The following is a 15,254-nucleotide window of genomic DNA, read 5'->3' on the forward strand; positions in this document are numbered from 1 at the left end:
ATACTCGTTGCAAAGATTTCCAAAAAATATATATATATAGAAATAAAACAGTTCAATTTGCTATCATAATGAATTATCTTATTACGATAAAATATATTAACACTACATGTCTGAAAGCTACATTTCAACCCATTTCGTACATATACCACCCCTAGAAACTTTTTCATTAAAATTATAGAGTAAAACATTTATAGTTAGGGTTTGTTGCATGGAAACATCGATAAACCTCTCGGGAATCTCGGTAATTGTTACATCGCGAAATTTACTGAGTGTTTTGATTGTGACCTGTGACCTGTGACCTTTGACCTGTGAAAGAAACCTGCCGGTACGTTTTCACACGAAAGTGCAGGAGTCCAATTTGTCATGTTTTACGGACTGTATAAAACACAGATCGGCGGGCGCTCTTATTCATTGACAACAGACACGATTTGTTGGATTTTTACACAAACAAAACTCAGCAGCATCTACAGACATAAACTTATTGTCACTTATTGAGCCTTGATGAAACATCAAGCGTTGCTTGCAATTCAGGCGAAACTCAAACTTGCAATTATTATTTTTTTTTTTTTACTTTTCAGTCGTGATAGACTCTCGCGAAATCCTCGCAAGCGTGTAGCAAGAGGAGGGAAACTTTGAAGTCCTGAAACGCTGCTATATCCAAATATATCCGACTAGTTTTTCGCTGTGTCATGGAAAAGCTGCTAATCTTAAACATATGTGAAACTTAGAGTGGAGTAACGTGGAGCTCTCGTAAAAGAAGCAGCGGAACATAACGTGGTCAGTGAAATAAAGCGGGACATAACTAAATTCGACACTGTCTTACTTTACTCAAACTGGAGCAGCTTACGACGAAAATACTGAAGTAAAATTCCAACAGATATGAACGTATTGAGTTGTGGGCCAAAAGCATCAAACATTTCGAGAATTTCGGACGCCATCTCCCCGCGCTACATTGGCAAAAATCCTCGCAGCGTGTACGCGCGTGTACCCTACACGATGGCGTAATTTGTTCTAAAAATAGAAAAATTGTCCCATGTCATGGGGACAGCCCCAATACTAAAAACAGCGCGCGCTTACGGTCTCCGTCCCCGATTATGGCTTCTGATACAACACAACCGAACTACCCCAAGTATCCAAGTCTCCAAGTCAAGCCGATAAATATTTCGGAAAACACCTGTCTTGAATATATTAGAACATGGTTGTTTATAAATTCAAAAGCAAATTGAAAGCCAGAACTTACGAAGGTAGTGCTTTCTGAAAGAAAACCCGACTTTGTATAATACACAGACACAACAGTGAGCGGCTTTAATACCCCAATAGCAAGTAAAGAGGCTGAGACAAGAGAACACGGTAAAAAGCTGCTTCAGTGGAAGTTAACCGAATTTCCGGTAAAAGGATCGCAAAACACTGTTTCCAATCGATTCAAAAGTCAGACGATTCTGGCCCAAGACCTCTTTCCTCGAATCAAGCCTGATTTTGTCAGGTAGGTCGTTGTTTTTCTTTGTGTCCTGAAATAGTGATAATAACGTGAAACACGTAAATAAGAACAACCCGACCTCGTCTTTGTCGAACGACACCGTCTCTCCGTAGGGGGTACTCAGACAAAACGGCGGAAACATTTTTTTTTTCCTGTTTATATGGCCGTAGCCTGCTCGAACAAGCTGAGTGTGACAAAGTTGAGTTTTGTCACAGTCAAGGAGTTTGTTACTGATTAGAATTCAACATGAAAGTGAAGAATGATCATCGCAGTAAATTTTCCAATTTAAGCAATTGGAAAGAAGAAGCCTGAAAAAATCAGGGCTTCAACGGGATTCGAACCCGTGACCTCCGCGATACCGGTGTGATGCTCTACCAACTGAGCTATGAAGCCACACATTGGGAGCGAACTCAATTAATTGACCTCGCTCCCAATGTGTGGCTTCATAGCTCAGTTGGTAGAGCATCGCACCGGTATCGCGGAGGTCACGGGTTCGAATCTCGTTGAAGCCCTGATATTATTATAATAATAATAATATTAATAATAATAATAATAATAATAATAGCTTTATTTAAGTGTCAGGGTAGGTATTTAGCTTACAGAAGCTAATTGGGGACACTACTACGTTACAATATATTGAGATCGAAAATGTACAGTTAAGAATACGAATTAAAATTAATTGGGTACACTAGGAATAAGTAAGAATAAACAATTATAAATAATATAAAAACTGTTTCTGAAATTACAAATACAGTATAATACAAGAGAGAAATAAAAATTGATATTTAAGTGAGTAGTTCAAAAATTAAAAAGTGCATATAAGGCAGTTTGAACACGCATCCTCGATTAGAGCACTGAGGTCTTTGTTTCTAAAGTTACCGATGGTCAGTCTATTTTTGTCAATTGCGCTCAGTTTTGACCAAAGGTAAGGACCAAGATATCTAATGGAGTGTTTTCCATAACGAACTGAAGAGAAACGAGGCAGATCGAAGTCAGCATTTCTAATAGAATAGCCCTTGTTCGAATTTCTAAAAAGTTCCATTATGTAGTCAGGTACAAGGCCGTTTTTCACTTTGAACATTAGGATCGCGATATCCTGAAGACGTCTATTGTGAAGGGAGGGTAGCTTTGCACGGCTTAGAAGAGCATCGTAGGTGTCTGTCTTGGAGTTAAAGATGATTCTTAGCGCGCGTTCTTGTACTCTTTCAAGCTTGCGCCTGTCAGAAGCTTTGCAGAAGTGCCAAACTGTGTGGCAGTATGTTAAATTAGGGATTATTGCAGTTAGATATAAGTGGAGCTTAGTCTCACATGAAATGAGATTACGAAGTCTTGCTAACACACCCACTTTTTGGCTGGCCCTCTTGCATATGTCGCTAACATGATCGCTGAAGGAGAGTTCGTCATCCATATTTATTCCAAGTGTCTTCAGGTTCCTCGTCGGTCTAATTTGTTGATCGTCAATTGTCATGGTACACGTGTCCATTGCATTCTTGTCAGCCCGTTGAGGTGTCATGACTAGAATTTGGTATTTGTTCGGATTAGCTTGGAGAAGGTTGGCCTTATACCATTGTGATACAGTTTTTGTTTCATTCTTGAGGGAGGAAGCTATAGATTCGATGCGTGTTCCATTGAAATATACCTGGTGGTCTTCAGCGTACATAAACAGATTGCTGGTATGTACGTTTAGGGATAAATCGTTTTGGAACAGGTTCCAGAGCAGCGGTCCAAACGATGAACCTTGGGGACAGCCCCTTGACTGGTCTTTCCAGGAACTAGTCACACCATTAATTTTGACTCGATTTTTTCTTTCTTGAAAATAGGAACGCATAAGCTCTAGAGATGTGTGAGAGAACCCGTACGCCTCAAGTTTCTTTATCATGAGAGCATGATGTAGAGAGTCGAAAGCCTTGTTCATGTCCGTTGACAAGACTGCCACGCATTCCTTGTTGTCCATAACTTTTTTCCAGTCCTCTGTCACACGTATGAGATTGGTCTCGCAAGAATGCATTTTCCTGTAGGCTGACATTTTGCTATACATCTCTGAGTCAGTCTTATCACTGATTTGCTTACTGAGCAGAGATTCGAACACTTTTGCTACAGAGTTTAGAGCTATTATGGGTCGGTAATTAGCGCAGTTAGTCCTGTCATCCTTTTTAAAGACTGGGGTCCACACTCCCATCTTCCAGCCGCGTGGCCACTGTCCCGTACTGATGCAATTGTTAAAGAGCCCTGTCAACGGGGCTGCAATGGCTCCAGCAGTTAAGTTGAGGATTTTTGGCGAAATTTCGTCCCATCCCGGTGCTTTGCTAGTGTTTAACTTTCTGAGTTCATTCTCGACTTGGCTGTGATTTGTCTTTTCGAATTGAAAGTGAGAGTCATAGAAAGCACGACGGATAGCTTTCACACTTTGCTGGTTGTTAAAGTCTTGTTCGGTCAGTTTTAATACATGTTGACCACCGATATCATTTGCCATTGTGGAGAAATAATCACCCATCACCTCCGCTACAGATTGTTGATCTGTAACGATATTCTCATTGACTCTTAGGGAAATGTTTGTAACCTGTTTTCCTTTTGAGCGGAGGAATGGGTTAAAGGTCTTGAAGAAATCTCTAGGCTTAGTTTTCAGCTCGTCCGACTTTTGTTTCCAATAATTTTTGATTGCTCTTCTCCTTTCTCTGGTGGCTATGTTGCGCCATTTTCTCTTAAGCTCCCAGTTTTCAGGGGAACGGTTCCGCGCATAATTTTGTGCGTGCTTTCGTTTTTGTCTTATGGCATTTTTCCATTGGTTGGTCATGTAAGGCACATCCTTCTCCCTTACTCTAATTTTCTTCCTTGGAGCGTGTTCGTCTAAGACACTATTAAGCAGGGTGGACAAGTAGTTGTATTGATCGTCAGGTGAGTCGAAAATCTCTCCAACGCACCACGGGGCAATCAGGAGGTCATTATGATGCAAGTCTTTGTCTACATTTTCAAGGCTCCTGAAAGAAACGGTCTTACGCCTGTGCTGATATATATATTGTGTTATGATTCCATAAATGAGATGGTGGTCACTGATCTCAGGATTAATTGCCCCGCATCGCTTGAAAAGTTGAGGTTTGTTTGTCAGTATCACATCCAGTAACGTCTCAGACTTAGGCGTAACCCTAGTTGGTTTGGTAATCAAACATTGCAGATCGTACACTTCCTTAAGGTCTAACAAGACTTTTCCCTCTATGCGGTCTGGTCTTAGTCTGTCCATATTTAGATCACCCGTGATGACAATCGCCTGCTTCTTTAAGGACGCCCACATGCAGATATCGTTCAATTCTTCCTCAACCGCTACAAAGTATTGGTGGTTTGCTTGCTTGACCTTCGGAGGCCGATATATTCCGATGAATAATGTATCGAGATTTCCCAGTCTGACCTCAACAGCTAGGGCTTCAAAAGTCTTATACGTCTTAGGCAGTTTCAACTCTTCCGAGGGTATAGTGGAGTGAAAGTAAGCCAGAAGCCCGCCACCTCCTTTTTTCCTGTCACGACGATACATGTAGTATCCTGATAAATTGAATTGGTCATTCGGATACGACCCGTCGATTTTTGTTTCCGAAATGAAGACAATGTGTGGTTTCGCTTCGTCGCTGATACTCTTCAGTTCTTCGAATTTGTTCTGCAGGCTATTAATATTTAGGTGAATAAGAAGAACCTCGCCTGGTTTCTCTTTTCTCCTTCTAATGAACTGATTGAACGCCGAGCTGTCGTCTTCGTTATCGATATCGCAAATGTCAGCCATTTGTTGATTTGCATATTTTATTTCGTTCGAAGCTTCAGGGATTCGGTCAATAGAGTCCATTTCTTCGGAGAAGAATGAGTCACTAAGTCTCGGCAGTGAGCACATTGGACATATCCAGTCTAGATTAGGTTGGTCGAGGTAGTACTTGAAAGAAAGCGTTGACATGTGAAGGCATTTGGCGTGGAACCAACGTTTACATTCGGAACACAAAATGGCGTTCTGGTTGTTTCGAACACTTTTGTTGCATTCTTTCCCGGCGTGATCAATCGATGAAACCGATAATCGATAACAATCGATGGCAATCGATATCAATCGATAACAATTAATCGATTGATATCGGAAATCGATGACCAATCGATGGCCAAAAAATTTGTGTTTTTTAATTGCCATCGATTGTCATCGATTGTCATCAATTGTCATTGATTGTCATCGATTGTCATCGATTGTCATCGATTACCATATCTTTTGGGGAGGTAAAAAAATGATTTGACAGGAGAAATATGGTGACATGTAATTGTGAAGATCATCGTTACCATCAACAACAGTAACAATAACTTTAGTGATCTCTCTAAATGTGGGTATAATGCAAGAAAATTAACATTGTTAACATAAACTAAACTGGGATGAAAATGTTCGTACTCTTTCAAGTTACAACAGAAACGTACGGTTTAAAGTTTTCTGGTTACTGGCAGTCCATGGGAAGAAAATGCTCATTGCCATCGTACAAAAATGAAACAAGATTAATACTTGCGAACATGAAGCTTGCAAATAACAATCTCAAGACGCGAGTCAGAACAAGTAAGAAATAGACTGACCCTACCAGACACATTATGGCCCGTATTGACGTGACTACATAAAAATAGGTTAAAATATCAAGATACAAGCCAAGTATTTCTAGTAAGGACTCGAGCTTGTTATTATCGATTGGTCATCGATTGGCCGATAGCAATCGATAACAATTAACTAATTGTTATCGATTGATAGCGATTGATCGATTGGTTTCCGATGATCGATTGTCATCGATTGATCACGCCGGGATTCTTTACAAGGATATTTAATCGGGCCAGGGTTTGGTTGAATATCGCCACACAACTTGAGCCGTAGGGGATTAAACCTACAGCGTTGGTCTGTGGAGTGTGGTGTCGAAGACAAAGCGAAAGATCGCCCAAGACAGCGAAGTCTTCTTCTAGCGCTTGAGAGATACGACTCCAACAGCAAAGTTTGCATTTAATCCGACATCGTCGTAGATGAGAAGCTTATCTCGTTGATTGATACCTTTATAAGAGTTCTTTAAACGGTTATTAGGTGACTCGACGAAATAGACCGAAAGTAGAAGTAAGAAAGTGATGAACGTTACGAAGCTCGTCTCCGCGTGTCCTGCCGCCATTATGCTTATCGATTTTTTCAGGCTTCTTCTTTCCAATTGCTTAAATTGGAAAATTTACTGCGATGATCATTCTTCACTTTCATCTACAACCGCAGTTCATATATGAATTATTTCATATAAACTTCACATCATTAGAATTCAACATGTCTCTAGCTTCTCAGCTAACAAACGAATGTTTATAGGCCTTTACGATACCACATGACCTCTAAAGCCTGATCGCGTGGGTAGCCTTGAAAATCAGAACTATGATTGGTTAAACTGGTTAACTGGTTAAATTTTCACCAGTGTGCCGCCTTTGAGAAATGATGGAAGTTGCGCGAATGTATAAGATTACATAAAGGAAGCAAGTGTGAAAAATTCACAGAATAGATATGTACAAACAAAGCGACAAACACGAGATATGCTTATTACAAGAAAGTGGTCTGTCCATTGTTCGCAGTGTAGCTAAGCATCACTTCAGTCAGTCATTAAAACTTTCAATTTGTGATACATTTTAATACTCTTTTGTGTTCGAGACGATCAATTTAGTGTGATCGCCGGTGAATCGTTTGTGTAGTTTACTCTGCTCGGATGCTATCGCCACGTTGTATATATGTAGTTCATTCTGAAACCAAAACAATACTATCTCTCCTCTGAGGAAATGACATAGACTGCAAAACAGTCGTTTTCGGGCGTTTTCGGAAGGCGCGAAGCGCCGTAAGCGCGACCCTCGCGTGTGAAGCGCGCGAGCCTCACACGTCCGTGGGGCGTTTGAGGCTAGCGACTCTCCCCATTCTCCCTCACCGTTTTTACACTCGCTTCAGACCTTTCGTTCGAATATTGACCGTCTCTCGCGTTCGCAAAAAATACGACTGTTTTGCAGTCTAGAAATGACACAAAAAAAAACACTTTGGTTTGATGTGTCAATTATCGTATAGCCACTAATCACTCGCCACGATTAATCACTAAATCACGACTAATTGATCACGACTAATCACCCGAATTCTTTGTGTTCGCCACGATTAATTTAGCGTGTTCGCAAGTGTGTCGTTTGTGTAGTTTAGTACTCTGATCGGATGCTGTCGCCACACTGTATGTGGCTAGTTCATTCTGAAACCAAAACAATACCATCTCTCCTCTGAGGAAATGACACAAAAAAGCCACTTTGATTTGAAGTGTCGATCGTGTAGCCACTAATCAGATGTGAGATGAAACCGCAAGAGAAGCAAGGGAATCATTTGTATCAGTCTCGAAAACGCGTTGCGATCGCTTTTTCTTCCTTCAAAAATGGCTCTTACATTTACCCTATAGTTTTCTCATTTCTGATTTAACCTTTAGTTTCGGGCAGGTAAAGTAAAAATTTTAGTTTAGCTGTTTTAGAGAATATGAGGCTCAAAACTGCACATGATTCAAAGCCGCAACAAAGTCGTTTTTCAGCGGAAGACAATATCCCGCGATATTTAAGGTCGTCGCACAAGTAGCCTGCGTAGCTTCTAAGCAATTTGAGCGCGAGGAACCGCCTGCCTGGTTTGCCCGTTTTTTTTATTGCCGCCCCCTGTTACATATTTTGACAACCCGATGACATGTTTTGTGAATCGTATTAACACAGCTGATCAGAGCATAGATCGTAATAAGAAACTTCCAGTCAACTTGGCAGGAAAACGTCACTGTGATACTCTGGTGATACTGTAGAGTCTATCAAAACAAAACTATACGATGCTACGGCTATGCGGTGTTTGCTCGATGGCCGCGAAGGGCAAAACCTGTCAACGGAGGAATCGAGAGAAGCGTAAATAATAACTGTAGAGCTCAATATCAAATTCGGAGAGTTTAAACATTTCCATTCAAAACCTTTTCAAAGTCTCTTAGGGCGAAGGATTTCAAAATGTCACTGTAAGAAATCTGAAATTGGTCTAGAAATAGAAAGATCGGACACATCATCTGATCGTTTGTGCCATGCCTGTGTACGTAAGATATGAAACGCTTTTGAACTTCCTAATTTGCAGAAAGTGAAGCAAGCCGCGATCGAAGTCCTCAAACAACAAAAGGACATAAAACATCAGACGACAATTCCATTGTTGTGAAGTTCAGCGATAATATTTCTGAAATTTGGTCGTCGATGATGTTCTTTAACCGCGAAATAACAACGATACTGTTCTCGTAGACGAGAATTCTTGTCTGGGGAGTGCAAACAGTGAGACACGGTAAAAATCATGCTTTGGCGAAGGCCTGTTGGGAAAACGGCCATCACATCTCTCCCATGAGGCAAATTGTTTACGGTTGTTTTCTTGCTCGTGTTTGGCAGTTAACAATTTCGCGATATTCGCAAAGAATATTAATTCAGGCGCGATAACGCTTTCGACAACGCTTTCCCAATTATTTTCTGTTTACACGCCAAAGCTCTACGTTTTAAATGGCTATCTTTAAAACGGGGAACGGGGAATGGGGGAACGGGGAATGGGGGAATGGGAATGGGGAACGGGAATGGGGAACGGGGAACGGGGAATCTTTAAAATGGGGAATCTTTAAAATGGGGAATCTTTAAAAGCGGGAATCTTTAAAATGGGGAATCTTTAAAAGCGGGAATCTTTAAAACGGGGAATCTTTAAAAGCGGGAATCTTTAAAATGGGGAATCTTTAAAACGGGGAATCTTTAAAAGCGGGAATCTTTAAAACGGGGAATCTTTGAAAGCGGGAATCTTTAAAATGGGGAATCTTTAAAAGCGGGAATCTTTAAAATGGGGAATCTTTAAAAGCGGGAATCTTTAAAATGGGGAATCTTTAAAAGCGGGAATCTTTAAAACGGGGAATCTTTAAAAGCGGGAATCTTTAAAATGGGGAATCTTTAAAAGCGGGAATCTTTAAAACGGGGAATCTTTAAAAGCGGGAATCTTTAAAATGGGGAATCTTTAAAAGCGGGAATCTTTAAAAGCGGGAATCTTTAAAACGGGGAATCTTTAAAAGCGGGAATCTTTAAAATGGGGAATCTTTAAAAGCGGGAATCTTTAAAAGCGGGAACCTTTAAAATGGGGAATCGTTAAAAGCGGGAATCTTTTAAATGGGGAATCTTTATTAAGAGCGGGTGATTTCTTGTCAACCACTGTTTTGACTTTCCGTCCTTGTTCCTGGTTTTTGTGATAAAAACGGCTTCAAACGACCCTTCCCCTATCACATCTTGTTCGCCGAGATCATTCCACTTAAACTGTGGAAGACCTTCAAAGCGACCGATTCTTTCTTCTTTAAAGTGAATGCAATGGGCACTTTGAAATTGTCTTCGCATGACTGCATGGCGTAGAAAGAGGTATCATTGAGCACGCAATGACGGATTATACGCGAAATTCGCCGTCACATCGTTCGGGCATCGAGCATCGAATTGCTTTATTGCCGGTTTTCAGAGTCATGCCATTCAAAATAAACAAAATCAAAATCAAAACAGTTCAAATGATAAAGTCCAGAATCTTGAAGAGAAAGAAGGTAAATATGCAATGACTCTAGCTAAGATTCAGGTCACAGCAATGTTTCTTACGCAAGACATGCGGAGAATTTTTTTACCCAAATTTATAGAGATTTTGATGGAGACGCCATGCTGGCGCCCATCCGGATGGCGGCCGGAAACCAACAGAAACATCTGTCAATGCGTTTTGCTACAAAAGCGTGAATTTATCTCTTCAAGAACTCAAAAACATTTTAAAAATAATTCTTTTTCTAATACATGAACTGTTCAGATAGCCAAATTCCCCGAAATAAGTCACTCTTTTAACCAACATGACAGCTTTCTTGCCCGTCATGTAAATGCCGCGTCACGCAAAAGATTAGAAGTTCAAGCGCAGTCTATTACAAAACCAAGAACCCACTTGGAGCAAAAATTTCTATGACTATTAGTTTTCAGCTGCTCTTACACATCATGAAAGTAAAATCTCAGGATGATTAATAGTTTTGTAGTTTGAATTTTAGCGACGTCATCTGAGGGGACTGTTGATTTATCGATTAAACAATCAAAAACGTGTTTTCCCTGCCATATATTTGTCTTTAAGTCGTAAGTCCTTCCATTAGCACATGATAAGGCTACGACAAATATCCATCGCTGCGAAACTAAAAGTCACAGTCCGGAGTTAAGATAAATCCAGGCGGTTAGATTCTTTGGACGGTCTAGCGGATCTCAGAGTGAGAATCGAGATTTGAACCGCTCCACTATCCCGCGAAATCGATGTGCTTTAATAGCGTGCAGTAAAATTAAAATGAATAAATTCCACAACTGTCTCTGTACCTGTTGAGTTGATACATGTGAGAGAATAAATAGCTTCCGGTGGGAAACTGAGAGATTCTCGTTCACTTTTCAGTAAAGATTAACGCTATTAAATATTCCCCACTTTAAAGATTCCCGCTTTTAAAGATTCCCACTTTTAAAGATTCCCGCTTTTAAAGATTCCCGCTTTTAAAGATTCCCCATTTTAAAGATTCCCGCTTTTAAAGATTCCCCATTTTTAAAGATTCCCGCTTTTAAAGATTCCCCGTTTTAAAGATTCCCCGTTTTAAAGATTCCCGCTTTTAAAGATTCCCCGTTTTAAAGATTCCCGCTTTTAAAGATTCCCCATTTTAAAGATTCCCGATTTTAAAGATTCCCCGTTTTAAAGATTCCCGCTTTTAAAGATTCCCCATTTTAAAGATTCCCGCTTTTAAAGATTCCCCATTTTAAAGATTCCCGCTTTTAAAGATTCCCCGTTTTAAAGATTCTTCATTTTAAAGATTCCCGCTTTTAAAGATTCCCCATTTTAAAGATTCCCGCTTTTAAAGATTCCCCATTTTAAAGATTCCCGCTTTTAAAGATTCCCCATTTTAAAGATTCCCGCTTTTAAAGATTCCCGCTTTTAAAGATTCCCCATTTTAAAGATTCCCGCTTTTAAAGATTACCCATTTTAAAGATTCCCGCTTTTAAAGATTCCCCATTTTAAAGATTCCCGCTTTTAAAGATTCCCCATTTTAAAGATTCCCGCTTTTAAAGATTCCTCATTTTAAAGATTCCCGCTTTTAAAGATTCCCCGTTTTAAAGATTCCCGCTTTTAAAGATTCCCCATTTTAAAGATTCCCGCTTTTAAAGATCCCCATTTTAAAGATTCCCCGTTCCCCGTTCCCCGTTCTCCGTTCCCCATTCCCATTCCCATTCCCATTCCCCGATTCCCCGTTCCTTGTTTTAAAGATAGCCCTTTTTCTAAGACATAAACTGTTCAGATAGCCAAATTTCCCGAAATAAGCCACTTTTTTTAACCATCATGACAGCCCTCTAGGCCGTCATGTAAATGCCGAGTTACGCAAAAGCTTAGAAATTCAAGCGTAGTGTATCACAAAACCAAGAACCCATTCGGAGCGAAAATTTGCATGAAAATTAGTTTTCAGCTGCTCTTATACATCACTAAAGTAAAATCTCAGGAAGATCAATAGTTCTGTAGTTTGAATTTTAGTGACGTCATGTGAAAACCAGCTATAACCCATACGTATAGCTACATTTACATGAAGCAGTAGTCACGGAATCTAAAAACTTCGCACTTATGTAATGACCATATATTTATTATTATTATTATTATTATTATTATTATTATTATTATTATTATTATTATTATCGTCCTCACGTAGTGTTTGCTTAGAGTCCTTAGGGCCGAGACCAAACCATGGTCCTGGGGCACTAGGGGATAGCCAGTTTTTAGCTTGATAGCACCCTCCTCAAAATGTGCGCTGTACCTAGCAAGGTTATCTTTTGTAGTTCACTGATGCTAAATTGGCCGGGAATTCTTCCAAGATAAGTTTCTAGTCCCTTTTTGATAGCTTCAAGTGCTCCAATGATAACTGGTATCGTTTCCGTTCTCATGCCCCACATTCGGCTTGTTTCGATTTCCAAGTCCTTATATTTGGATAGTTTTTCACTGACTTTCACGGATGTGTTTCTGTCTGATGCATATGGTACTGCCATGTCAATAAATTTACAGGTTTTCGTTTTGTGGTCTTTAATCACTATATCGGGTCTGTTGGCTGTTATTTTCCTGTCTGTGTGTATTGGCATGTCCCATAATATCGTGACATCCTCGTTTTCGGTAACTGTTTGCGGCTCATGGTCATACCACTTTTCTGATGTCTTTATATTATAGTTGTGACAGACTTTCCAATGTATATACGCGGCTGTTTTATCGTGTCTGTGGGTATATTCTGTTTTCGCAAGTTCAGGACACCCAGACACGATATGGTCAATTGTTTCGTCGTATTTGTTACACATCCTGCATAGGGGGCTAGTACCGTCTTTGATAATGCTGGCATGGTATGATCTGGTAGCTAGGCTTTGGTCTTGGGCTGCGATTATGAATCCTTCCGTTTCTGCCTTCAGTCCACTGCTTTTGAGCCACTGGTTGGTTTTGTGGTGGTCAACATCTGCCTCCTTTATTCTCTTTGGGTATCTTCCATGTAGGGCTTTGTTCTCCCACTGCTTTGTTAATTTTTCTTGGGTCTTATTTCGTGCCATTTGTTTGGTTCTCTTTGCATATTTGGTGGTTGTTTCTTCTGCTTGTTTATCTGGTATTGTTAGGTCTAGTTCTTGTTTGAATTGTTCTGCTTGCCTTTGTATAGAGTACAATTTCTTTCTGCCATCATGTTCTTGCACTAGTTCGATTAGGGCATCATCAGTGTTCTTTAGGTATGTATCGAGCCCTATCGTGGTTGTTTTGTAGGAGGCTTCTAATTGGATAAGACCCCTACCACCAGCATTTCTTGGGAGGTAGAGTCTGTCTACATCTGCTTTTGTGTGATGCATTTTTGATAGGGTGAGTAGTTTTCTTGTTTTTGTGTCTAACCTCTTGATTTCACTCATCTTCCAGTCGATTATGTTAAAACTGTAGGTCACCACTGGGATAGCTAAGGTGTTGATTGCCTCAAATCTATTGGCAGCATTGAGCTCCGTTTTTAGGACCATCCTCACACTGCGGTAGTATTCCTTCCTCACTCTTTCTTTCATCTTGGCATGCTGTATACCATCGCCTTCATCCACGCCAAGGTATTTATATGTGTTCTCTTGGTCTAGTTCCTTGATACAGGTGTCAATGTCAAGTTGTAAATCGGACGTTTCTGTCAGCTTTCCTCTTTTGAATGTGGCTTTAGCGCATTTGTCCAGCCCGAATTCCATCTTGATATTATTGCTGAATGTCTTTACAATATTGAGTAGGTCGGTTTGCTGGCTGTCACTTTTTGCATATGTTTTTAGGTCGTCCATATAAAAGAGGTGGCTGATTGTTCTACCCTGGGCTTCATATCCATAAGCGGTTGCCTTTAGTAATGAGCTCAGTGGAGCAAGGGCAAGACAGAACAGGAGTGGAGAGAGAGAGTCTCCTTGAAAGATTCCACTTTTGATATTGATAGGCCTTGATGTTATTGACCCTTCAGCGTGGTTGAGGTGTAACGTTGTCTTCACACATTTCATGCTTTCTGCGATAAAGTTGACAGTCACAGGGCAGATCTTATAGATTTCCATGCACTTTATTATCCACGTGTGAGGTACACTATCAAATGCTTTCTTATAGTCTATCCAGGCTGTGGATAGGTTCTTTTTCTTGGTCTTACAGTCCTCCAGAATCATCTTGTTTATCAGGAGTTGGTCTTTGCATCCGTAGCTCCCTCTCTTACAACCTTTCTGCTCTGATGGTAGGAGCTGGTGTTCATTCAAGAAAGTGTATGTTCGTTCTGCTGTGATGGATGTCAGAATCTTATACATCGTAGGAAGACAAGTAATCGGTCTATAATTCTTTGGGTTTTTTGTTTCTTCTGTTTTTGGTAGTAGATATGTAATACCTTCAGTAAGCCATTCTGGTGTTTCTTCGGGGTGTTCAATAACCTTTGTGTAAGCTTTTGCTAGGTCTTCATGTAAGCTGACAAGATGTTTAAGCCAGAAATTAGAAACTTTATCCTTTCCAGGTGATTTCCAGTTGCTGCTTTTGTTGATAGCACAGGTGGTCTCTTCGACATTTATTGCAGTCCATGATTGGGCCTTAAGGTCTTTGTGCAGGTCTTCTTGCCCTTTTATCCATGCAGAGTCTTTGTTATGTGATTTTTCTTTCTCCCAGATGTTACTCCAGAAATCCAAAACTTCTTCCGGCTGCGGTGGTTCATCCACACCAATCTTTTTCTTTCCCAGTTCACGGTAGAACTTTTTGCCGTCCTCTTTGAAGATCTTATTTTGCCGGAAATGTTTGTTTCTTTTTTCAAATCTCTTTATCCTTTGCGCCTTAGCTTGTATTTGTTGTTTCAATTTTTCTTTGATAATTGGCACATCCCCAGGTTTTTTGATGTCGTAGCGTTTCTCAATCTCTTTCCTTTTTCTCTCCCTGATGTTTGAACCGTTCTGTATTTCCGTCAGAATCGAAAGGTCACTTCGCTTTTTTTGGATCTCTTTCTTAATTTTTGCTTTCCAAGCAGGCTCTTCTGTCTTTTTGTGTATGCGACTATTATTATTATTATGCGATTATTATTATTATTATTATTATTATTATTATCATTATTATTAGTTTGTAAGTTAGTATTTCCCTGACATATATATTGTCCTAAGAATTTTTACAGTTTTAATGTTTTATAAGCCACTAATAAACATTATTATCATTATTATTATT

At 40.0% G+C, this 15,254-nt stretch overlaps 1 pseudogene; it reads left to right on the forward strand.

Annotated features, from left to right (window-relative positions):
- The window catches only part of LOC149118950 (uncharacterized), a 102,209-nt pseudogene that overhangs the window by 83,552 nt on the left and 3,403 nt on the right, over nt 1–15,254 (forward strand).

This window comes from Orbicella faveolata, unplaced genomic scaffold (assembly GCF_042242905.1).
Source record: "Orbicella faveolata isolate gen_17 unplaced genomic scaffold, um_ofav_v1 contig_1, whole genome shotgun sequence".
Classification (NCBI taxonomy): domain Eukaryota; kingdom Metazoa; phylum Cnidaria; class Anthozoa; order Scleractinia; family Merulinidae; genus Orbicella; species Orbicella faveolata.